Source organism: Heteronotia binoei, chromosome 16 (assembly GCF_032191835.1).
Source record: "Heteronotia binoei isolate CCM8104 ecotype False Entrance Well chromosome 16, APGP_CSIRO_Hbin_v1, whole genome shotgun sequence".
NCBI lineage: Eukaryota > Metazoa > Chordata > Lepidosauria > Squamata > Gekkonidae > Heteronotia > Heteronotia binoei.
In genome coordinates this window covers 51,683,390-51,696,282 of record NC_083238.1, presented here as the reverse complement: position 1 = coordinate 51,696,282, position 12,893 = coordinate 51,683,390, and the positions used below count along the sequence as shown (strand labels likewise).

Sequence of the window (12,893 nt, the reverse complement as noted above, 5' to 3'; positions counted from 1 at the left end):
TTAATTTAAATCCATTTATTAAATTTAAACAGTGAAACTGGGCAGTTCAAGTGTAATCTTGCTTTTCCTTCTTTGGGGAAAAGTCTTTTTGGGTTCATTTATTCTTTGAGAGAGAAATACAAATTTGAGGCTCATCTAAATTAAGAGCAGAAAGGCACCGGCCTGATATTTAGAGGGAGGAAATATAGTAAGAGTCAGGACTCTTTTTGAGTAGGAATGCACAGGAACACAGTTCCGGCTGGCTTGGTGTCAGGGGGTGTGGCCTGATATGCAGATGAGTTCCTGCTGGGCTTTTCCTACAAAAAGAGCCCTGGTAAGAGTAGTTGAATGGCAGATGTGAATCTGAGTCTCCCAGCACTGTCTCAAAAGCTTGTATCCAGAAATATTTCTTTTTAAACAATTAATGCATGTGGGTTATGTGGGTGTGCACCTGGAAGTCAGGGCGACCTCTAATGACTGACCTCTACTGGGGGCTTGGAGGAAATTCAGAGAGGTGGCCGATTAAAGCCTGCCCCTACCCCCAGCTCTGATATTCCAAGGAGGTCTCCCATCCAAGTACTTGCCAGAGAACCTGGAAGTCATGGTGACTCCGGTGACTGACCCCTACTGGGGGCCTGGAGGATATTCAGAGAGGTGGCTGAATACAGCCTGCCTCTGCCCTCCCGACTGCTAGTATTCCAAGGAGGTCTCCCATTCAAGTACTTGCCAGAGTTGACCCTGCTTAGCTTCTGAGATCTGATGAGATCGGGCTTGCCTTGTAGGTCTTTAAGGTACTACCAGACTTGAATCTTGCTTTTTTTCTGCGGTTCAACACAGATATTTACCTGAAACCACCATGTTGAGAAACCTGAAGTTATAGCATCAGTGGGTGGGTAGCCTGTCAACCATAAGTCTTTTTAACAGTCACCAAGTCTATAAACTAAAGATAGAAGCTACACTATTATTTTATTTTATAATAGCTGTGATTCAAGTGCTGTCATATTAAAAACATTCACATTCCACTAATTGTCAACCGAAATGTTGTCATTGAATGAGCCCCCCAAATTCTGTGTGTTACACTTGTAAATAGTTTCAAGTCGCCTTTTCTGAACATCTTTATCCCACAATCCCAGGGTGCGAATAAAAATTATTGGTTGGGGGTCTCCCCACCCACCTCCACCAATTTCCTCATGCAAAGTCCCAGGGAGAACAAGGTCTTTGTGGATCATAATCCTGGCAGTTACAGAGAAACGAAGACTCCCAGAGCCAGAAGGCGACATCAGGGGAAGGCCTCGGCCTCCAAGCCCTGTTGTCGGCTGTCCAGAGGAACTGCTTGGCCACTGTGTGAAACAGGACGCTGGACTAGATGGACCACTGGTCTGATCCAGCAGGGCTCTTCTAATGTTCTTAGGAAGGCCTTGGCCTCCATGCCCTGTTGCTGGCTGTCTAGAGGAACTGCTTTACCGCTGTGTGAGACGGGATGCTGAACTAGATGGACCACTGGTCTGATCCAGCAGGGCTCTTCTAATGGTCTTAGGAAGGCCTCAGCCTCTTTGCTCTGTTGTTGGCCCTCCAGAGGAACTGGTTGGTCACTGTGTGAGATAGGAGGATGGACTAGATTGAACAAGGGATCCAAAAGAAAAGTGTAAACATGCAGTTCCTCTGTCTCATGCCTTGTACATGCCCTAGCTGATCTTATTCTAAGGCAGGCTATTCAATTAAAAGTTACAGTGTTTGAAAAGCTTCTGGTCGCCTTGGAGTGTTTGTTCAAAACCTATAGCCCTGCACATGGCAGTGGGGGCCAGCAGGAGCCCTGATGCAAGAGCTCCTTCCTCCTAGATGGAATCCTTCCCATAGACCTCTCCCCTCTAAGCGAAGGGCTGAAGAGGAAGAGATTGGATTTATACACCACCCTTCACTCAGGACTCTGAGTGGCTTACAATTTTGTTCCCTTCCTCTCCCCACACAGACACTTTAACTGCGATTATATACACTAAATAATGCACTTTCAATACAGTGCACATTCAAAGAGACCATGCTCCTTTTAAATATCTTCCCTCCATTTGGAAAAATGAAGAATGGGGGCACCTTCTTTTGGCGGCTCATAGAATTGAACCCCCGGGCCCAATCTTTTTGAAACTTGAAGGGTATTTTGAGGAGAGGCGCTGGATGCTATGCTGAAAATTTGGTGCCTCTACATTAAAAAAAAACAGGCCATCCAGAGCCCCCAGGTACCCATGGATCAATTCTCCATTACACCCTATGGGAATCGATCGCCATAGGGAATAATGGAGTGCCCAGCAGGCATTTCCCTCCCCCCACTTTTTGATGACCCTGAAGTGTGGGAAGGGCCTCCAAACCAGGGGATCCCCTGCCCCCACCTGGAGATTGGCAACCCTAGAAGAAAGGGAGTAGTGATCAATTCACCTTGTCATTGCATGCCACCTCTTGCCCTCTGCCTTCCCTTCTGCAAAATGCCAAAATAACTTTATATATGTAGTGTAATCCCAAATGGCTCAGTAAGGGCCATTTGCAAACTGCTGAAGTATGGGATTTTTATCCATTTGGCGGTAAAGCACTTCTTCCTATGCCTCCCATCCTCAGTAGAGGTGTTAGAATCACAGAAGCATAGAGTTGGAAGGGACCTCCAGGGTCATCCAGTCCAACCCCCTGCACAATGCAGGAAACTCACAAACACTTCCCCCTAAATTCACAGGATCCTCATTGCTGTTAGATGGCCATCTAGCCTCTGTTAATCTTAATATATTTGCAGAGAAAGGCTGGTATTAAAACTTTAATTTTTAAATTAAAACTTCTACCTGTGGCAGAAATAATGCCTGGAAAAATGTTCTTGCATGGCATATATCCACTTGCAAGCAGCATTGCTTGGCATTTATTAACTTGTAAGTAGCCCCTTTGTGAGGAGATAACGAAGGGGGAGAGAGTATAAGGGGGGGGGGAGCAAGAGAAAAGTGTATACCAGGAGTGGCCAAACTTGCTTCATGTAAGAGCCACATAGAATAAGCATCAGATGCTTGGCAGCTGCAAGACACGAACATCAGATGTTTGATAACCATAGGTAGGTAGGTAGGTAGGTAGGAAGGAAGACAGGCAGGCATAGGACTTTTTTGTAGAAAAAGCCCAGCAGAAACTCATTTTCATATTAGGCCACACCCCTCACATCACCATTGATGCATGCAGGGCTATTTTGTAAGGAAAGCCCAGCAGAGATGCATTTGCATATTAGGCCACACCCTCTTACACCAAGCCAACCGGATCTGTGTTCCTGTGTGTTCCTGCTCAAAAAAAGCCCTGGATGGGGGGCGGGCGGAGGAAAGGAGAGATGGAAAGAAAGCAAGTTTAACTTTAAATGCGTTCTCTGAAGCACCATCTTGAAGAAGTGACTGAAAGAGAGAAATTCCTTCTCCAAGCTGGCTGGCGGGGCGGTGGGGGCTTCGAGAGCCACACAATATGCGTGAAAGAGCCACAGTTTGACCACCCCTGGTGTATACTGTCCTGTCGTATATTGGGCAATCCTTAGAGACGTTTTTCAACAGCGCCTAGTGACGTACGTAAAACACCTTTCGGATTTGGGTTCATAACGCTTTATTAAGTATACCGTGTTGTCTGTATGTGCCTTTTGTCAACTCGGGGATAAAGGTTTGAATTCATCCCAGGGTCCTTAAAATGCACCATATTAGTGTCATAACCAACTTTACCAGAGCATTGTTATCTGTATTTTTAAGGTGGTTCCTTCACAGACAGTGTTTTGGCCAGCAATGAGATGGAAGCCTTTGCACATGTGTGGGGTTTTTTTGTTTTTTTAAAGATACTGGCTTACTCCTTCACTACATGCAGCTCAACAAGAACTGTACCGATGAAGCGGCAACACAAAAAGCGTCTATTTATTATTGTAACTAGTTCATCGGATGCTGTATGACTAGACAACAATGAGCTCTGTGGAAATTGAAAATTGTTGGGGGTTTTTTGCTGTCTGTTTTTGCAAAATTCATAAGCAAAAGTATACATATAGCAGTTATGTTTTGTGTTTCCTGTACGTGCCTTTTGTCCATGTCCCAAAACCAAACCGGTAGGTGGCTTTTGCTGGGATTCGAGGCCTGGTTCGCGAATCCAAGTGTTTTTTTTTGGGGGGGGGGGGCGGGTAGGCTGCCATTGAGATGCCAGTCAGGCGTTCGATCCCAGGCACCCTTTTGACAGACTGCTCCGGCGGAGACGAGCGGCAGCGTTGCGCTTGTCAGTGAGTGATGGCGGAGCTGGCTGCCTCGCTGTCCTTCTGGAAAATTCTGCGGCCAACGAGCTCCCTCTGTGTCTCCCACTCGGCCTCTTTCCCTTTTCACCACTGCGGGGACTTTATCTAATTTGCAGTTTTCCTCTTCCCCCCCATGACACACATGCGGGAACTACAAGCCGGCGGCTGGCAGACCCTGTCTGTCTGGAGATAGGCAGGCGAGCTGGCGGATTGGGAAGGCTCTGGGAGCATGGTTCTGCCGCAGTTGTTTCAGGATCTGCCTTTGTGGTGCTGCAGCGCAGGAGCCGGTAATATCCTCCCCTTTTTTTTGTTTTAAAACCTTGGCCTTTCTGTGAGTGTCCCTTTTTAAAATTCATTTGCGCTGCCTGACCCTCTGTTCTGCTGTAGATTAAGGGCAGAATTGAGCCAACAGTTGCATTCAAATGGGGTGTGTACGTGTGTGTGGCACTGGCTGCACATGTGGTTGGATTGCATGGGATTGCCGTGTGTCTGGTTCTTTTTTAGATTTTTGCCACGCGTTTGCAGGGTTCGTGGGACGTTTTTGTGACTAAATCGGGGTTCGTTTGACCCGTGGGAAGTGGAAGGAAAGACCTTGCTGTATCCAGGGAACTAATTTGATTCTTTTTCTCTGTGGGGGGGACTCCTATTGCAGATTCTTCAGCCCGTCCTTTCTAATGTGACACACGCCTTGGATTTGACTAGTTTTCGGACAAAAGGTAAGTAAGGCATATTTTTTAAAAAAAAAAAACAAAAACCTGCTGGCACGTAGAAAGGGGAACAGGTTTCTCGTAGTCCGGTGCTGTTTTTACCTCTGGTTTCTGTGCTGTTTTGCTGTACAGTGTCGGCAGCAGTGGTGTGCCATTGTGGAAGTTGACTGCGACGGCTTTGTTCTTAAAAACTACTTGCTGCATGGGGGACTCTCTCAGCAGAGCTCAGGCGTTCCAGCCCCAGGAACGGCTGCAACAGAAAACCCTGCCTTATCTGGAGTACCTGTCAGAGCTAAGATGGAACGAAACGGTGTTTAAAATCACCCTCCATTCTTACATTGGCAAAGCTCTGAGGCAGAGACTGTTTTTTGTAAGCATGAGCTACATTAAAGGCATCTGTCAGGGGTTAAACGTTCGGGATGGTTTTCCTAGCTGAGGCCCATGCCAAAACGCAGGCAGTGATTATTCCCCGGGAGGGGGAAAGGAGCTTTCTGTGAGCTTCACCCCCCACCCCCCTTGCTCTGATCGTAGGAGATACAGGCATCCTTGGCATTGATTTTCCGTGCATCGCCGAACAGTTATTGAATCCAATGGCAAAACCTGTTTTACTCCTTGAGACCGACACAGCTGCCCACCTAGGTCTACCGACCAGGTAGGTGAGGAAACGGTCAAAAGCCCAGGTCTCTCTTTTGTTGACCCGCCCCGCTCTATCAAGTCATTCAGTTTCCAAACGGCGACGCCTACACGTTGCTACAAAAGCTGCAGAAATTCGGGTTGCCAAGACGCAGAGGGATACACACACATTATCCTGCCCCCCCCCCACTCGTTCTTCTCAGAATACCCTCATTAGACTTTGCTGCTGTCTGCAAGAGAGAGCAGGGAAGGCACGGAATAATAATTCAACAAGCAAAAAGAAATCTTTTTGTATGTGCGTAGCACGCAGTGCTGGGCAACAAAGAGCCTGCAAAGTGTTTACTTTAGCTCCGGTGTTGAAAAGGGCTTCATCTCCACTGGGCTCGCACCCCGCACCCCCAACCAGAGGAATGCTTAACTTTCAAAGGCCAAAACCAGCCATTTCCCCCTCAGAGCCTCCACATGCACCATGTTAAAGAAAAAACCTATCTTTAGTATCGAATACACCTCCAAGGGTGCGTATATTTGTTCTCATGCACAGTAGGAATGTGGACAGCATGAGTCTACATAGCCACGGAGCCCAGTGGGACACTAGTTCGGCCACCAGGGTCGGCTGGTGCTCTCTGTCAAATGTGTGCTCTGTGGCAAATGCAGGATTTGGGCTTTGTGGTGTCGGAAGTGGGTGTGTCTGGAAGGGAGGTGTCCCTCGGTTTCAGCCATTGTCCTGTTTCAACCTGGCTCGCGGAGCAGATTTGGTTTCCTTTGTTTGTTTTTCTTGGTCCTTTTCTGAATTTGTGCTGTGATCCCCTGGTAACGCGCTTCCCCCCCCCAAAAAAGAAAACATCATTGCTTCATTTGTTCCAGTATTGTCTGTCTGCTGTCTAGTCACAGCATGGTTGCCAAGTCCCTCCCTGCCTCCGGTTTTCCCGGACGCTCTGTGGTACCTGTTGTACAAAAGAGTTTTCCCTCCCAAATGGCTAGAGCGTCTGGGAAAACCATAGAGTTATCCTGGAAACAGCTAGAGTGGCACCACACAATGTCACCAGTGTGATGATGTCACTTCCGGGTGATGTCGTCGCGACGTTGGGGGAGGTTCCTCCCTCCCAGCCCAATATGGACCTCAGCAAGGTACAATGCTGTAGAGCCCAGCCTCTAAGTTGGCCATTTTCTCCAGGGGAAATTATCTTAGTCATCTGGAGATCAAGTATAATGACAGGATATGTCCAGGTGCTCCCTGGGGGTTGGTAACCCTGTAAGGTGTAAGGGAGTTACCATGGATCCCTAAAGCACACTGCCTTTGATTTGTGCTCTTCATGAGGCAAGACATCAGGCAATTGACTTGTAAGGAGACTCACAGAATCACAGAGTTGGAAGGGACCTCCAGTTTTCCTGCACAATGCAGGAAACCCACAAATACTTCCCCCACACACACACCCAGTGACCCCTGCTCCATGCCCAGATGATGGCAAAAAACCTCCAGGATCCCTGGCCAAACTGGCCTGGAGAAAAATTGCTGCCTGCCCCCGGGTGTGTAAGAACGGGCCATGAGAACCAATGCAATCCTTTCGGATCTCCTTTCCATGATCTTCCCCAAGTTCGAAGAATCAGCATCGCTGTGAGATGGCCATCTAGCCTCTGCTTAAAAGCCCCCAAAGAAGGAGAGCCCACCACCTCCCAAGGAAGCCTGTTCTACTGAGGAACCACTCTAAACTCACAAACCCCTCCCCCTAAATTCACAGGATCTTCATTGCTGTCAGGTGGCCATCTAGCCTCTGCTTAAAAGCCTCCAAGGAAGGAGAGCCCACCACCTCCCGAGGAGAAAGCCTGTTCCAGGGCCTACTCTAGACTGTCTGGCGCCCCACCCCCGGCACTGATAACATTGCCGAATCACATTGCGGGCACCCCATTTGGTGCCCCCAGGAGGCCAATGTCCTAGGCCAATGGCTGGGGCTGATGGGAGTTGTAGGCAAAAAACATCTGGAGAGCTATCGTTGGCCACCCCTGCCCTAGTCGATTGCCTGGTGGCAGGGCTGGCCCTGTGTGTTTCTTGTGAAGTACAAAAAGCTGAGAACTGGCCATAAACGTTCTTTGCACAGTACTGTCTTGTAGTTCAGCCTTCAGTGGGAACGTTGCAGACCTCATGCAGGGGGAACGCACTTAGGAAGCAGGGGGTGAGAAAAAGATTCAGCGCTCCCTGACTCCTTTCCAGAAAATGCCTTTTTTTTCTTCCTTGTAAGGAAGTACACTTGGAGTTATGCAATTTCAGAACTTTATTTTTTAATATATATATATATATATATATATATATATATATATATATATATATATATATATAGAGAGAGAGAGAGAGAGAGAGAGAGAGAGAGAGAGAGAGAGAGATTTATACCTGGGTTTTATGAACATATGAAGCTGCTTTATACTGAATCAGACCCTTGGTCCATCAAAGTCAGTATTGTCTTCTCAGACTGGCAGCAGCTCTCCAGGGTCTTAAGCGGAGGTTTTTCACACCTATTTGCCTGGACCCTTTTTTGGAGATGCTGGGGATTGAACCTGGGACCTTCTGCTTACCAAGCAGATGCTCTACCAGTAAGCCACCATGCCTCCCTAAAGTCAGTATTGTCTACTCAGACTGGTAGTGGCTTTCCAGGATCTCAAGCGGAGGTTTTCCACACCTATCTGCCTGGACCCTTTTTTGGAGATGCCGGGGATTGAACCTGGGGCCTTCTGCTTCCCAAGCAGATGCTCTACCACTGAGCCACCGTCCCTCCCTCCTCTCTCTCATGAGGATCCAAAGCTGCTTACAACCAATGTTTCCTATAAGCCAGTCTTGTGAGCAAAAATTCTACCTTGTGAGCTGCTGGAGTTAATGTGGTGAGCGCCTACATCAATGAGTTTGCTCTGGGGCCATTTTTCCTGAGCCAAGACAAAAAGGGGTGAGCTGGAGGCCCAAAATCTGTGAGCTAGCTCACATTAACTCAGCTTAGAGGACACACTCCTTACAACATTGTTCTGCCCCCCCTCCCCACTATTCTAGGTAAGGTTCATTTAGTAGAAAAAGAGGTGCCGGAGCTCATGGGTACAACTTATTTGCATATACCAATTTAGGGTTCCCAAGTCCAATTAGAGAAATATCTGGGGAATTTGGGGATGGAGCCAGTAGACATTGGGGGTGGAGCCAGGAGCAAGGCTGTGATCATTGAACTCCAAAGGGAGTTCTGGCCATCACATTGAAAGGGACCACACACCTTTTAAATGCCTTCCCTCCCTTGGAAATAAATAATATAAATAAATAAATAAACTTTATTTTTATATCCCGCCCTCCCCCGCCAAGGCGGGCTCAGGGCGGCTAACAGACATGGGGATCCCATGATTCATCTAAAACAATATAAGCAATTTTAAATATATCAATTACATAGTGATTATTTAAAATAGATAAAATACATAAAATACATAGAATAGGTGCTAAAATACTGTAATCATAATATCCACGAGATGGCTAGATGTCCACACGTCGGATTAATCAGGTTCTATCTCGAAAGCCAGCTGGAAAAGAAATGTTTTGCAACATGAAGGGGGCTCATAGAATTGGACCCCCTGGTCCAATCTTTTTGAAACTTGGAGGGTGTTTCAGGGAGAGGCACTAGATGCTATGCTGAAAATGTGATGTTTCTACAGCCCCCCCCCCCCGATCAATTCTCCATTATACGCTATGGGAATAGGTCTCCATAGGGAATAATGGAGTACCTAGAAGACATTTTCCTCCCGTCACGCTGCTTTCTGATGACTCTGAAGTAGGAGGAAGGCCTCCAGACCGGGGATCTCCTGCCCCCACCCTGCACACCACACACCCCTGACATCACCGGAAGGTGTACTAAATTATAGCAGTTAAAGTTGCTTTCTTTCCATCTCTCCTTCCTTCCTTTGTTGCAGCTCTCAAACATCTGACCTTTATTCTGTGTGGCTCTTACATTAAGCAAGTCTGGCCACCCCGCTTTAGGCTTTGAGCCCCCCCCCCCCCACCATTCACTGAGACAAAGCTTGAGAACGCTTAGCCTGAAAGGTATTTTCATTGCTGCAAATCTACACGTGGGGCCTGACGGTTTTATTTGGAAAAGATTTGGGATGTGCAACATGTTTCAGATTCCACCCTACCGCCCCACCCCCACCTCCCCAAAAAGGGTGCTTTGCAATTTACAGAAAATACACAGTAGCTAATTTGGACTGCTGGGTATAACACAGAAAGAAATATCCATGGGGTTAACGCCAATAGCTGCCTTTGCATAGAGGCACGTTAGTTTGCACATTCAGACCGCTCTTCCTGGCACTGCCTGTCACGTGTCTTCACAAGTAGCTACTGTGAAGGTAACAACTTAGAAATGGGCAGCCATGATCATGGGGAAACGGTTGCCAGGAAACTCTGGCTGTATACACAGAGAGAGTCCATTCTAGAACTCAGTGCTGTCCCATGGACTGCATGTGTGTGGCATCTTCAGGCAGAACTCAAGTCTTGCTTGGAGGGCAACAATGGGAGAGCTTCTAGTGTCCTGGCCCCACTGGCAGACCTCTTGATGGCACCTGTTTTTTTCTGACCACTGTGTTGGACTGGATGGGCCATTGGCCTGATCCAACATGGCTTCTCTAATGTTATTATGTAACACAGAGTGTTGGACTGGATGGACCATTGGCCTGATCCAACATGGCTTCACTTATGTTCTTATGTCTGGGGCAGCTATGCTCTGTATTCTTGGTGTTTAGGGAGCAACAGCAGAAGGACTTCTGGAGTTCTGGGCCCACTAGTGGTCCTCCTGATGGCACCTGGGTTTTTTTGGCCTCTGCGTGACACAGAATGTAGGACTGGATGGGCCATTGGCCTGATCCAACATAGTTTCTCTTATGTTCTTTTATGTTCTTATGTTCAGGGGGCTTGCTGGGACATCTTGTGGGGTAAGCTAGCGGCAATCCCGTTGAGCTTATTCAGCGCAAATCTGGGTGAAGAAAGCCCAAATATCAGAGAACAGGGCCTAGGGGTGGCAAAGAAGTTCTAAAGGCAAGAGCTGTTGACCACTGTGCCACCGGCTCCTCCCATACCCAGACTAACAAAGAGCGGGGCCAGCATCACATACCTTGAGGTGAGGCATCTTCCAGGACCCACAGCTTCTGTCCGGGCCCCACTGCCACCAGCCTCCCCACCTCCTGCCAACCTGCCTGTGTGCCCTTCTCTTACTCACTTGTTTACCAGCTCCCTCAGCATTTGTTCTCTCCTTCTCCAGGGCTCTTAGCTATCTGGGCTGCCCGATACTGCTAGAGTGTGCGGATGGTGATTCTCAGTGGTGGTCTTCTTAGGTGTACAGACCTCCCATTGCCATTGAGGAAAGGACATAGGGACAGGGCTCTTTTTCTAGCAGGAGCTCCTCTGCATACTCAGCCGCGCCCCCCGATATAGCCAATCCTCCTGGAGCTTATAGGGCTCTGATTACTGAGCCTACTGTAAGCTCCAGGAGGATTGGCTACATCGGGGGGGGCGTGGCCTAATATGCAGAGGAGCTCCTGCTAGAAAAAGAGCCCTGCATATGGGTGATTGTGGGAGGGGCCATGAGCAGACAGGGGAAAAGAGCACAGGTAGGTAAGCGGGTAGGGGCCAGAAGGGAGGTGTGAGCAGGGGTCCAGGTGATAGAGGATCTTCCAGTCTCCTCCTTTCTTGAAGAAAGCAAGGCTTGAGTTTTGCCTGAGGAAAGAGGATGTGGGTGGAAGTTCCCCCCACGGTGAGGCCATTTAGTGTACAGGTGGGTTCTCTGATCACCACTACCAGGAAGATGTTAGTTGAACTTTGTTTTCTCTGTGACAAGTTGTGATTTGTTATTAATTACCAACTCGAGGTTCAGGGCTTGCGTTTCGTAACAGGGGTGTCGAACTGATTTGTTATGAGGGCCGGATCTGACATAAAGGACACCTTTTTAAAAATAAAAATAAAAGGCTTATTTCAACAAACAGATGAACATTCAGGTTCATAGTCAAAATAATACTCAAAATTATGATCTAACAAAGTCAGCTAGTCACCAATAAACATCCGTATGAACCACAAGTGCAAACAGCGCATAATCAAAGTAAAAACAAATTAATGCCGGGCCAGTATATTATTGGGAGTGGAACCAAAATTCCCACAAGAAAAATAATCCAGAAAGGGGACCACTTAGCTAAAATACTTGACCTTCGATGTGAAGTGGTCCTCCATTCTAAATTATGTGCAATTTTGTCCAAAACAAAATACTCCCAGCATTTGCTTAACCAGGCCACCAATGAAGGAATTGAATTCTGTCTCCAATAAATTGGGCCATGTTGGGCTGGGCCATGTTGGACTAGGCCCTGTATGTACCTATTTAAAATTAGGTAGCAGAGATATAAACTTTATAAAGGATACTGACAAACATATTTAATTTAAAAAAAAAACCCTTAAAACATGCTTAAAACATCAGCACTCGTTGGTCTTAAAGGTGCTTTCTTTGTATTTCTCCCGTGGGATCCAGGGAACTGGGCAAAGGAAGCTCTGGCTCTTTCCTTCCTTCCCCAGGGAACCAGGAAGGGGAGAAGCCTCAGCCAATATAAGGAAGAGAGGCTTGGCTCAGTAGCTCTGCTGTGTGATTCAGAGAGCCTGGCAAAGTAAGCTCTGCCTTCCCCCCTTCCTCCCCAAGGGAGAAGCCTCAGCCAATGGAGAAAATAGAGTCTTTGCTCTGTAGCTCCTGTGCAGTTGAGCAAGTCTTGCAAAGCAAGATGAGATGCAGAAGGAAGCAAGAGAGAGGGAGAAGGAAGCAGATGACAGCCAGTTGCTAGGGGGGCTGATTGGAGCCCTCTGGGGGCCTGATTCAGCCCCTGAGCCGCATGTTTGACATCCCCTGCAGAATGCAGGAGGCTTGGTGTCCCAATAACATGGGTGCAATAAAGCTGAAAAGAGTGGACAAGGTTATCTGAAAGGGGAGATGTTTCTAATGCCGAGATAGAATCGTTAGTGCACGTCCTGTATGACTGCAAGGTGTACTACATTCACCGTGAAATCCTTCCTTTTCCTGCAATCTTGCCTACCGCTCTTAATCCAAAAATGCAACAACTGAAGGATCTTCTGAATGATAGGAACCCTAGGGTTCTACTCAAATCAGCTCAATGTGGCTGGCTTGCCACCAGAACTAGAAAGTCACTCGTAGCTCTGAAGGGTAATAGCTAGGCATTTTCTTTCTCTCTCTCTCTTAGTTGGTAGTTTTTTTAAAATGTTTAATCCCCTTATAAGCTGTATGTATGTTTCATAATTGATG

At 47.5% G+C, this 12,893-nt stretch overlaps 1 protein-coding gene across 1 annotated transcript in view; it reads left to right on the top strand.

Annotated features, from left to right (window-relative positions):
- Nucleotides 1-4,209: 4,209 nt before the first annotated feature.
- MAP2 (microtubule associated protein 2) overlaps nt 4,210-12,893 on the top strand; it is a 215,228-nt gene continuing 206,544 nt past the window's right edge. Inside the window, exons 1-2 of the mRNA XM_060257049.1 lie at nt 4,210-4,536; nt 4,902-4,965. The gene's annotated coding sequence lies outside the window, so the exon portion shown is untranslated. The remainder of the gene's footprint in view (nt 4,537-4,901; nt 4,966-12,893) is intronic.